The sequence below is a fragment of the Choloepus didactylus genome, chromosome 15, assembly GCF_015220235.1.
Source record: "Choloepus didactylus isolate mChoDid1 chromosome 15, mChoDid1.pri, whole genome shotgun sequence".
Lineage (NCBI taxonomy): Eukaryota > Metazoa > Chordata > Mammalia > Pilosa > Megalonychidae > Choloepus > Choloepus didactylus.
Window position 1 is genome coordinate 47,898,660 of NC_051321.1, and position 13,348 is coordinate 47,912,007.

At 36.9% G+C, this 13,348-nt stretch overlaps 1 protein-coding gene and 1 pseudogene across 2 annotated transcripts in view; both read left to right on the forward strand.

The window, feature by feature from the left end:
• PRKG1 (protein kinase cGMP-dependent 1) overlaps nucleotides 1-13,348 on the forward strand; it is a 1,297,582-nt gene that overhangs the window by 273,285 nt on the left and 1,010,949 nt on the right. The gene's annotated exons all lie outside the window — the stretch shown is intronic.
• On the forward strand, nucleotides 9,909-10,529 carry LOC119510703 (annotated as a pseudogene).

The window sequence follows — 13,348 nt, forward strand, 5'->3', positions numbered from 1 at the left end:
AGACCGTGCTTGACTTCATTGTATCCACATAATAAACTCCTCTTTACCTAATCTGCCTTGTGTGGGTTTCTGTTTCTACAACTGAAAGAATCTTGTTAAGAACACTGCACTTTACAATATGATCCTGTGTCCGTGATTATGATATATGGTCTATTTCTACACTCAAATCAAGTCATTCTAAGAAAAGTTTCTAAAATAATCAAAACGCTAGAAGGGTTTCTGCATTAGGGTGTAATAAAAATAGTTAGTATTCCAGTATGGGAAATGTATTCCAGATGGAATGTTATTAAAGCTTATAAGTCTAGAGTAAACATGGATTTATTCACCAAATTCTTGAATATCAGAACCAGATGGTATCCTTTAAGATTTAAAAGGGATTATTTTCATTCAAATAAGCAACACCACTTTACCAAACAGGAAGGGGATAAATGGAATTCATTAGCTCAATGCACAGCTTAGGTTTGAAGTATAATTGAAAGAGTCAGATAAATTCAGGAGAGAGAGATCCATACTAAGTTAATATAAATTAAGAAATTTTGAGAAATATTATTGCAATTTAAAGTGACACTACTGAGAATGATTATGCCTCCCAACAAAACAACCCCTTGATGTTACTATCAGCTCTACAACAAGCTGTACCATTTCTTCCAAGGTTCTCTGTAGGTAGCAAATATGAAAAATATGAATTTGCCCCATGACGCTTAGATGTCCTGTTTCTTTCTTTTTATGAATCAGATAAATCTGATTCATCTTCTTTCCAGGATTCTGGAGAACTTAAAGCAGTCCTAAAATTTAGGGAAGGTTCTCTTTTTTAAGTTCATTAAAGTCAGAACTGATATGCATATTTTAAAATCAACATGGAGCATTTGAAGTTGAGGGTCTATTCAATGCCAAATTGGCCCTGGGGCCCTTTTGCTCGGCCATGTGACTTTAGACAAGTTGCTGACCTTCTGGAGGCCACGGTGCTTAAGTCAGTTTGTCTGAATTCATCAGAGGATATCACTTCTCCAATATGGAACCCACAGTCTCTCCATCTCAGAGAAACACCTTCTTATTACAGTTGAGGCCACCACCTTACTTTGACTAATGCATCCTCTTTTCACTTTGGGAAACCTGCCTTTTCTACCCTAATTTCACTGAAATAGAGAAGCTGTTTGCTTCCTCTTTGTAAGGGGAGTTTAACCCTTCCCAAAACATAATACCAGATTCTCCTTCTTGGAGTGACACTGGAAAAAATATCATCAGCAAAAAGTGAAGTTTTGTTAGAAGAAATATTGCTATGAAGAAATATTGCTATGAGTACAAGACAAGACAAAAATATAAAAATAAAAAGCATTCTCAGGTTTGTTACCTTGGTTGTATTTGAAACTTAGTTTTTCTTACCAAACAATTCATCTTTGCTTTATGTATATGTAGCTTTGATTTGGCACTTTTAATCTTCACAGTAAATAAAAGGATAACAAGGAAGACCAAATAATTTTCTTCCAGCAACAGGGAAGGAAACCATAGTAGGCAATTGAGAAAAAAATTCCTTCTAAATAAGGGTTGATCGATAAAGTTGTACAGCCCAGTTTTGTAATTTTTTTTTTCCCCAGCGAGTCTTAGCCAAAAAATATTCAAGTCAGCACAAAGGTTTATTTCTGAATGGAAAAGGAAAAAATTAGAAGTTTCTTTCCATAACAAAACAAACAAAAAACAGCACAGAAATTCAACTTATAATTTTTGTCAAAATTGATGCACAAATGCATTTCATAAACTATTTTTTCTTTTTATAAAAATAAGAATATATACTTCATAAGTAACTTGAAATAAAGCCATTAAGGTTTGTTTTGATTTTCTATTTCCGGAAGACTATAATATGATCTGGACATGGAAAATTCAAATCAGGGTTATCATATTACCTGTTAGTGGCAAGAGTCTTGGAGGACAACATATTCTTCATGAGAACAATATTCCATGCAGGAAACTGGAGTTACCTTCTATAGAAAAAACTGCTCAATCAAAAAAGCTAAACTTTCAACCATTGGCTAAGTGCTCTTTGAAATGATTCTGCCTCTCTGTGTCTTATTGTGGTAGCTGGAAAAGGCAGATGTTTGCAAGTTTGTTTCTCAGTTTTAAGACTAGGTATTAACATTGCATTCTTCTTTGGCCAGGATGGCAAATTTCATTTCACTAAATATTTATAGAAAGTCTGGTTAGGTTTAAGTCACTGTTAGGCAATATGTTCTAAATCATTTTGTATCTTGCAACATAAAACTAACTCCTGTTCTTTGCAAACACTGTGTCATTCTAAATATTATCTTGTAAGTTTCTGTCTGCATTTGCTGGAAGTTAGTTAGCGCTTATAAAATTTTCTTCACTTATTGCCCTGGATATAGATTTCATGGAGTCCCATTGCTGAAGTCATTCCTTCACGAGGCTTTTTCGAAAGTCTTAGGATCACTTTAAAATAAAATTCAAGAAGTTTAATTTTCCATTTGCTTCACAGAATATTAGACAAACAAAAATTTTCCGATAGGACAAGTGACGGGAAGACATAAAAATGAAAAGGAGAAAAAAATTAAATTAAGACTATCGTCAGGTTAAATTATGTACACTAGTCTGTCTCCAAGAACACAGAAAAGCATGTAAAGCAATTTAAAAATTCTACTGGAGATGGTTAAAACCGATTTTAAAAAAGAGGAATCAATGATATTTCCAACATCTGGAGGGGCCAGTTATTCGCAAATATTCCTTATTTCCCCAGGGCAGTGGTTCTCAACTTTGACCTTGCATCAGAATTACCTGAAGGGCTTATTAGAACACAGATTGCTGGACCCCAGCCCCACAGGTTCTAGTGTAGTAGCTCTGGGGTAGTTCCAATAGTTTGCATATCTAATGAGGTCCCAGGTAGCAGTGAGATTGCCAATGTGGGGACCGCTCTTTGAGAACCACTGCTCTAACAATAAGAGCAGTTGGTCCTAGTCCCAGTGTTTGATTTTGCATAAGTCCTTTGACCTGGTAGCCTCATATTCTTCATGTGTACAATAGGATCAATCCCTGCCTGGCTACCACATAGGCAAGGAAGGGTAAATTAATTGATAAAAATGATAATCTTTCTGTCCTATGCAAATATAACCTGTTACACTGATCATTCAAATGCCATTTTATTGTTTGTGCACACAATACAGAAATGTTAACTACTTCTTATGGTATTACTTGTCTTTGTTGTCAATATTTCCATCCATCACATGGTACCTCTTCTGCTTCCCCATGCACTTGTAATTAAAGGAAGTAGTTTGCATTCTGAAAGCAAAATTGGTCCACGGAATAGATGTTCTTTTAATTCACATAAAGGAATAGGTTCTTTCCAGTTCTTTCAGATTCCAGAATAACCTGTTTGAATTAATTACCTACATAAAGAAGCAACATATCAATCCACAAGGGGCTAGACAGTCTTCATCTCCCTATGGTTCTGGTCCCAAGGATATTGTCTATGTGAAGATGAACATGGAAAGTTTTAACAAGGATCGCCAGACCTCCTGGTTGCCCAGATTGTACCATTTCATCCTTCTTCTGACATAATTATTAATAGCGTCATCTTTCACTTTTAAGGGTGTCCATATTTTAAAAAAATATGCTAGTTTCACTTAGTTGGGGCAATGGGTTTTGAATATTCCCAGTCTCATGGGCAGTTCATTCCTATAAGATTTGAATGAGTCCAGCTTCTTTGCCTAATGACATTAAATAGTTGTTTCACCTTACCAATCTTTTTGTTCTGATTTTATTTTCACCAAATGAACTTACGATTCCCGTATTCATATTTTGGTCTCCTCAGGGCCTGGGCCAGCTGTTTGTACAAGAGAGTTGCTCAAAAATGTGTGCTGTCTGAAAGCACAAGTGTAAGGGTGCTTACTTGGGGAACATACAGAGGTTTGTTGGGGATGTCATAGAAGTCCATTTCCATGGGGCCCTGGGCACCTTTGTGTGTCCAATTGGACCTTTCAGTTAGGCGAGGCTAAATGCTTTAGCGGCTTGTGAATACTGGAACAGATAGACCACATTTAGTGGGTAGAGAGAATAGAGCTCATTCCCTGCAACAATCCTTAACAAGTGTACCAGGTGGTTAGGTATACAGCATTGGCTGGCACCCACACTCAAGGTGGGCTTCCCCTAAAGACAAAAGACACATGCAAACTGAAGGCTTTAGGTCTTTGAGAATAATTAGCCAAATACAGGAAAAATGTTTTGATAAAAATAAAATGTTTGCCACAGTTAATCTTTAAGATATCTATGAATAGAGCAAGTTCTTATGAAATTGCAAGGATTTCTGGTACAAGTGATAGTTTTCTCATTATAAATACCAACCCCCCCCCAAAAAAAAAGAGACACTGATATCCTGCTATTGACTTCAGGGCTTCAGGGCCCGATCTCTGACAAGTTTAGATCCCTGAGACTTCCAAGGAGACAGCCAAAAGCAGCCTTAGACTGTGTTAGTGCTACAAATGAATTCCAGATTTATCTCACTTCCTGATACTTTACACATCTTTTTATCCTTGGGTATTTTATTACTTTTTACCTGTAAGTGTTTTCCAGGTAGACAAGGTAAGATCTCATTGGAATTACTGATTGTTAAACCTTAAGGTAAATAATTACATTTTCTTCTTCTTTTTTTTTTTGCAAATTATGAGTATATTCCTAGTACTAAAAAGCAAGACTTATAGTGAACTCATTTTCTAACTCATATTGCTTATGTTGGAAGCATGTATTTAGAGCCTGGAAAGCACTGATTCACCTACAAAGTAGTAATAGAATACAGAATCATATGTTAGAGAGCATCCACTTTCAATTGCTGTAATTTGTTGAGTCACAATAAACAATTTTGTTCCTACTTAAAAATGTTTGTCACACATAATTTCAACATCGGACTTCACATTTGAAGTATAAAGGGCTGCCATGAATATTCTAGGATATGGTTCTAAAGTTTAAATGTTTACATTTACAATTAGACAAATCATTTGTATTTAGTATAAAGAAATTTTGAAGTGTTTTCCTCATTTCCTCTATGTGTAGACCTAAAGTTAAATTGTAAAACTAACTGGAGTATAGTAATCTTGAGATAATCAATGAAAAATAATCTAATGAAAGGAATTTGGGATTATATCAACTGAAAAAAAATGTCTATGTCTTTGGAAAATAACTTTATGGCTTTAGAAAGCATGATAAACAATATTAGAAAACTGGAATTTGGCAAGCTGCTCTGTAGAAATAAATTAAAATAGAATTTCTCTTCTTAGCTATAATTTCAGCTCACACCCTTCTCTAACCTTGCAAAAAGAAATTTGTTCTTAAATAGCATCTGTAACCCAGAAACCAGAAGTAAATAATAGAAATATTGAAGCATATGAAAACAATGCAGCAACAAGGCAGATTTCATGAGATTTTTTTTTTGTCAAGAAAGTACAGACATAAATAGCAAGGAACAAATTTTAACACCATCTGACCTTAAATAGAACACTAACGAGTACATACAAAAGTTTGAACTGGGGTTCCCAGATACTCCTTTTATAGGAGACCAGTGTAAGGAGGTTATGAAATGCACACTTAGCCAGACAGCTAAATAGGGGCATTAGGCATTTAGTTTTCTTTCTCACATTTGGATAATGTGTGAAATTATTTCCAACTTTAAAAATATCTTTGCACCTTCCTCTGTGCTGAGAGAGAGAGAGTGAGGTAGATGCCTTGTGCCAGCGCGAGAATGCTGGACAAGTCTGTGGAGGAGAAATGAGACACTGAGAATGAGATTCTTGCATCTTATTTCTTCTCTATAATTAAGGGGTTTTGGTGTTTGCATGCAGTGGAGAGGTGGTTAAAGGAGGAGATGTAACCTAATGGTTGAGAGCTTAAATTCTGGGTTTGAATTCTGGCTGTATGATTTTCTGGTCGAATAACCGTGAATTAACATTTGGAGCCTTGGTTCTCCAGCTGTAAAATGGGATAATGAGAGTGCCGACTTCATAGGGCTAGTATGGGGAGTAAATCCGAAATGCTTGGTATGTAGAAACTACCAGTAAATGTTTGCTGCCTGTAACCGAAGATCTAAGGAGGGTACGGGTGTGTTTCTGAGACCTAAAGCCCAAGTGGCCCCCAGTCTCTTACATCTGAACAGGTATTATTTTAGATGCTATCGCAAAAATTTCTAGTTTATACATTAAAACTGTCACTTGCCTAGAAAATCATGGGGGTTCAATTTATTCTGCTGAATGAATGGACTGTGATTTGATTGTTAAATAAAATATAAATACTAATTTTGCCCCTCTCAGTTCATGTTCTCCAGTACTCAAGAACATTCTCTGGCTCCCTGCTTTGAAAAGCCTAAAAAAAAAAAAAAAGCCAAATTGAATTACTACTGTTCTCTGTCTTTGCTTCCATACCTTTGATTGTGAGATTCGTTTTTTCTCAAACAGCCCTCCTCTACCAATTTTGCCTGATTAAATGTTACTCTTTCTTCCAGGCTCATCTCAAATGTCCCATCTTCCATTGTAGCTTTTGTAGCCTCAGAGCATTAGGTACTTCAAATGTGCCTTACCTTACTCTCTTTTAACAAAATCAGCGATTGTATATTTGCCTCCTTACTCCAGGGTCTCCTAAGGCAAGGAAACCTCTTTCAAATCTTTATGTCCTCTTTAGTGTCTAAGACAATATTTTCACCAAATACACCTGCAGAACATATTTATTTAATTGAAGAAATACTTCTCAAAAAGAAAAAATAGCTTAGGGTCTGGGAAAACATCAAAAGGAAGATCACCTTGAATACCATGAGAGATTGCTTTTGTGTAGCCTGGATGGAAAATGCCCTGCTAGTCAGTGAAGCAAAGTCCCTGCTTAAAGGAATAAAAGGTTGAGACAATAAAAGCACTAACCTCTTAGGGATCTAAGGACAAGATGCTGGACCAAAATTAGGCTAGCTTTGGAGTGGAGATCTTCTAACAATAATAAAATAAGAGTCTGCATCTTTTCTGTGTCTGACCCATTAGGAATTCTCACATCTGTAGTGTGCCGGTTTGAGTGTATTGTGTCCCCCAAATGCCATTATCTTTGTGGTCTTGTGTGGGGCAGAAGTTTTGGTGCTGGTTGGATTTGCTTGGAGTGTGCCCCACCCAGCTGTGGGAGATAATTTTGATGAGATGTTCCCATGGAGGCGTGGCCCCGCCCATTCGGGGTGGGCCTTGATCAGTGGAGCTATATAAATGAGCTGACTCAAAGAGGAAAGAGAGTGCAGCTGGGAGTGATGTTTTGAAGAGAAGCAAGCTTGCTAGAAAGGAACGTCCTGGGAGAAAGCCGTTTTGAGGCCGGAGCTTTGGAGCAGACGCCAGCTGCCTTCCTAGCTAACAGAGGTTTTCCGGACACCACTGGCCGTCCTCCGGTGAAGGTATCCGATTGCTGAGGTGTTACCTTGGACGCTTTGTGGCCTTAAGACTGTAACTGTGTAGTGAAATAAACCCCCATTTTATAAAAGCCTATCCATCTCTGGTGTTTTGCATTCTGCAGCATTAGCAAACTAGGACATGTAGTAATTCTTACTTCTACAATTAGGTTAATTTTGCTACATCCATTGAGCACTTACCATATGACATTCACTGAGCCAGGCACTTTACATGTGTTTTTGCTTTAACCCTCACAACAGCCTCATGAAGGAGGTAATATTAGCATCCCCATTTTACAGATGAGTAGACTGAGTCCCAGGCATCTTTAGCCCAAAGTCACAGAGTTAGTAGGTGGCACAGTCAGAATTTGAACCCAAATCTGCCTGATGCCTGAATTATGTTCTTCATTTATAGGCCGAGTTAAAAAGGAAATGCTCCACTCCAGGGCTCAGGCAACCTGTGGAGCTAGTTCATTTTCTCCAGCCTAAAAAAGCACCCCCCTTAGCTAGTTGCTTCTTTCAGAGAATCATTGAATGTCAGAGCTGGGTTAGATTTCAGAAAACATTTAATATAGTTCACATAATTTTAAGAGAAGGAAATTAAAGCCTGGGGAGGTAAAGTGTGTGGCTTAGGTCAGTGAGTTAGTGACAGAATTGGGACCAGAACTCCATTCTCCTTACTTTAGGCCAGTGCTCTTTTCCATGAGGCAGGAATAAACAGCTTTACAGATTAGCCTTGCAAACCCAAACCTATAACGTGACAGCAAATGTCGCAATTCACATAACAGATGTTGTTTGAGATTGCAATTGTTGTCACCTACTCTCTCTGCCAGATTCTCTCTTTTTAAATCATCAGAGCCCAATCTGAAACCTGTAGAACTTCAGATGGAAAGAAAAAAATTCTTCATTCTCCCTGTGCCTTACTTTCCTCAAACCAGGCTTTGGCTTATGCCTGTACTAATGAAAATGTACTTCAGAAAATAAACTATTCAATAGTGCTAAGCCAATTTCAAAACTGTTTTATTTGTATGAGCTGTATTCAAAATGCTGCATCCCCAAGATCCTCATCATTGGCAGTGGAGAATAGATTTTTTTTTCCCTCCATGCCAAAACAACTTGGTGGATAATGCAGCAGTTTGGCCCAAAACGAAAAGACTGCTGAGTAAGTTGGGAGGCTCTAGGCACGGAAATTTGAATAGAATAATAGCTGTGGATTGTGATGAGGAAGGAAAGGGAAGTTGTCCTATATATAAATGACTGGTTGAGGAGTTCTCTAATGAACACATGGGGGATAAAGGACGCGAACCAGTGCTGGGAAAAGAGTTGATAGCCAAGAACAAGTGTCAGAGGCTTGTAGGAGATGAGTCAAAAGACTGAAAATGTTGAAGATAAGAAAAGCTTTATAACTATGTTCAGAACAAGAAGATAGAAGATGAAGGGATGATTCTATTCTAAGCCAATTTCCGAAGGAAGTCAGACCTTACTTATTTTCCCCCAATACATGACAGTTTCCCTATCGAAGGGAGTAAATATTAGTTTGGCTAGGATATAATACTAGTGAGAGGAAACTAAAGCCAAGCACATGAGGAAATTTTAAAACATCCTATTAAATTCAAGTCAGTAAACTCTTATAGTAAATCTATAATAACTAGCGATTTTGCTAAGTGTCAGTGAAGTGGAGATGAATAAAATATAATCTCAACTCTCAAAGCCTCCCAGTCTAGAGGGTGAAACAAATGCAAGATGAATTAATTATTTAATAGTATGATAAATGCAATACTATATTGATATCTGCTATTTCATAGAGCTATGAAGAATAGGAGAAGAGTAGGAAGTTTGTAACTGGCTAAAAGTTGATGTAATTTTTAAAACGAAGCTCAATTCCCCGATTTTAGATAAATTAGATCCATGGTTTAATGCCAATCATGTGCAACAATCTGGAATAGATTAATGAAAAAGTGCACATTAAGGCAAGTTGGAGATGATCACTAAGAATGATTGTGTATTCACTGAGGAAGATGAGACCGAAGTGATTTCATTTGCCTTTTAGAAAAGGTAAATTAGATTAGAAGGTTAGAGGCACAGTGTAGACGTACATCCATAAATCTTGCATACTAGATTCTGTGAGAATTTGACCAAGTGTCCAATGACAAACCTGTGAACAAGGAGGAGAAATATGGACATGATGCCAGTACATTTAGATGGACTTAGCAATGCTAATGGATTGGTAGATATCAGTTGGAAGAGAGGCTTCTGGTGGTGGGGTCTGGGGCCATTAGCCTTGGTGTGGCCACACTGATCCTTTCATTCATGACTTGCATGATGTATTAGTAAAGGGACCCAACAGGAAACATGTAGTAGGCTCAAGCAGGGAAATTTAAGGAGAGTTTAATAAGGGGATTATTTAAAAGTTGTGGGCATGAGAGCAGTGGCCCTTGTGACCCTAGGTCCAGATGGTCCTGATATGGCTCTGTGCCCTGTGAGGAGTAGTGAATATTTATAGATGACAAAGTTATTTAACTCAGCACTCACCAATTATGGCAGCTCCTGGAAGAGAGCTCTTCGGATACGTCTAGCCTCCCAAGCTATATCCTTAGTGAACTGCTTTGAAGAGGAGGAAGTTCCAGAAGGGAGTCTTCTGCATGTTGTTCAGGGTCAGATAGGTCCTGGGAATTATAGCTATTTGAGATGAAATCATGAGGGGAAGATAATTTTTAAGATGCACAGCTTAAAAGGTGATACAGACCTGTATGCATATCTAATAGCATCCTCCATCCAAGTTTTGATGAATATGAATTACAATCTGTTACTTGTGGCCGGGATACTCTTTTTATACCAGCATGCTTCCAATGCTCTGTGGCAATAGGTATCTATGGACATCTGTCTTACCCTGAGAGTGTATTATGATAGAAAATTGAACAGTATCCGGTTGGTCAGACTGCTTTTTCTTCAGATGGTACAGATACAAAGTCGGAAGCATGCTTACACTCCAGAAGGTGCCTCTCAAGAAGAGGAATTTGTTCTTTGGACAATATGAATTAGCATTTTGGAACTGATACTTGAAATTCTTTTTTCATTCATTGGACATACTCTGGAGTATAATACCCTTAAACCTGTAAGTTGATTGCAGTTTGCTTTGAACCTTGTTACTTTTACCTATCTGAAATTCTGGTTACCCTTTCTATTTGGGGATGAGAAATAAAACCATACAGTTTTGTTTCCTCAGTTACCTCAAAAGTAGGGAAAGCATTAAGCACACCATTTGTGGTTTCAAAGATCAAAATTCCTATAAAAGGAATATGCACAATAAAATGTTTAAACTCCATTTTAAATAGTTTGTCAGGTGACTGAAAATAAAGATTAGTGGAGTAATTTAGGTTTATATAAAAAAATCAAAACAGAGCAACCTTTTGTGCAGGTATATGTATCAGATTAAAAGGTCAATAACTTTGTAATTTTACTCTAAAGATTGTAAATGAAGCTAAAATGTGTAAGCTTCCAAGGGTTGCTAAAATCAAGTCTGAAATGTGATGAAGGTGATTGAGTTACACTTCTGTTAGCATGGACTAAAACCCCATGCCTATATCCTAAGTAGAGATGTTACCTTCTTCTTTTTACTTCTGTGCTGTAGCCAGCTAACGGCAATTCTAAATCCAGCTGCACCGAATTTTATTAGGCCATTTGTAATTTTATCACCTTGGGCTACTTATTAATTAAGTTCTTTAAGTAAACTTCTTTATGCTACCCATGGTGGGCCAGAAACAACAATACAAAACAGTAAAGTTTCACGAAAATGATAGTTACTTCAGGCTAATGGAGGAATAGGTTAACTGTTTCAAATTAAATTGCTAAATATTTCCACTGAATTTTTGGAGATAGCCAAAGTAATAAAAGAGAAAAATCTTTTGGAGGATGACCATTTCTCTACCTGGAATTAGTTTCAAGGATAAGAATAGCTTATAACAGATATAACTGAATGTACACATTACACATTATAAGCACATAGTCAATTTCAAAAATGTTTTATTGGCATAAAACTGAAAACATTGTAAATAAACTGGCACTGGATATTTCACTTAAATGCATATTGCAATATTGGAGTCAAAAACTATTTTATTCCTCTGTGCTTCTGCCCACTTTTCTTGGGTGCTGGGTGAGCTTGCTGACAGTAGTCACAAATCAGCAACCTAGGGAAAAATTGTTATTCAATATAAAATGTAATTTTATTTTTACAGGACTGAATTTTAAACCCATTTGAGCTCTCCTTCCTCAGCTATCACTAATGATATTCCCCTGTAGAGCTGGGGTGGGAAGGACACTAATGACTTCCTTAGTTTAGGGAGAAAAAAAATGAACTTCCCTTAAAATAACTAGTGTAATCCAGGTCATGGAAAATTCAGTACAAGAGTCAAAGGGGCAAGGATAAAGGAGCAATGGTATCCAATGGTATGGGCCTTTAACAAAACTAAAATTCTTTCTGAAATTTAATTGCTATCAAACTTAGTTCAATAATACAAATCCTAATATAAAACATGTTACTGAATTTGGCCTATTTTCAGCCTTTTTTCTCTGCTGCTCACTTAACAGCTGTGTCTAGTAGCATTCTCTGAAGTCCTAGTGTATTACCCTGACACAGCACTTTAACATGTAGCAAGTATTTAATAGCACAATGAGAAATTGTACTTTATACTTGATCTGACTTACTACAGAACTACAAGCCATTCGTTAAGTTGCTTAGCTTCTGAATGATTCCTGGGAAACTTGGTTTGGGGCATGTATTTTGTAGAGTATTATATGGTGTTAACTATACAAAAAATTTCCACAATTGCAAAGATAGTTGTGTAATGTTTTAGTCCAATTACTGTGATTTGTTGTTTGATTCTGTATTTGCTGTAAGGTAATTTGGAATTGGCATGCTGCCTTAATTTATAGAAGTCTGGTTTAACATGTATAAAGGCATAGCAGCCATTTTATCAAGTTTTTAAATAGATGATGTATAAAAATAAAATCAAGGCTCTGAAACAAACAAACAAAAGTCGTGGGCGTGGTTTAAGCGCCCTAAAAAGGAGAGTGCAGTCTCAGGGCTAATCACCACCATGAAACCTCATGGAAAGATTAGTCGCTAGAAGAGCAATGAGCACAAGCTTCTTGATCTGGTTGGAATTAGCATTTCTGTTTCTTAGCATTGCTCTTCTTGAGCTGCTTGTTTCTCCCTTCTCTGATGGGTCTGTGGGCACCAGCCACCTCCTCCATGCCCCCTGTAGACTCATCATCTGCGCAGGGATCTATGCACCTCATTTGCTCCTCTGTACATCAGCCTTTTCCCTGTCTGTGATTTATTGCTTGCCAAGACCGTAATTAGACAGGCCTTTCCTGACAAACTGTAAACGTGGTACGGACAGTTTCATTCCCCCATCATACCTGTGAGCATTTGACAAGGTCTCTTTTGATACCCTCATGAATAAGACAGATAAATGTAGATCTGATGCTAATACATTTAGATGGACCTGGATATTCTAATTAATTGGTAAATATCAATATATATGCTCCTAGGGAAGTGGGGAGAAGAACAGAATAATTATGCTTGAGGGAGAATTCTTATATTGCCCTCTCCTACCTTCCTTGTAAATTTCAGAAGGTTTTCTTTCCATTGCTTTGGTAAATAAATTATTTCTTAGGATACAGACTGTCAGAGTGTGGCATAGTTAATTGTTCCCAAAGAGTTTTTGAGTGTAATTTATTTATTTTTGGAGGTAATGTTATCTTTTTTTGGGCCAATGTTCAAATATGTTTTTTCCTGTTTGAGTTTATTCTAATTCACACTTGATAAAAATTTCCTAGGAAGGAGCAATATAAATATTTTAAAGATGTATCATAGATATTTTACATAGTGGATAATACCTACAGGGAAAATCAAGAGTTGTTAGTAATTTAATAAGAGTT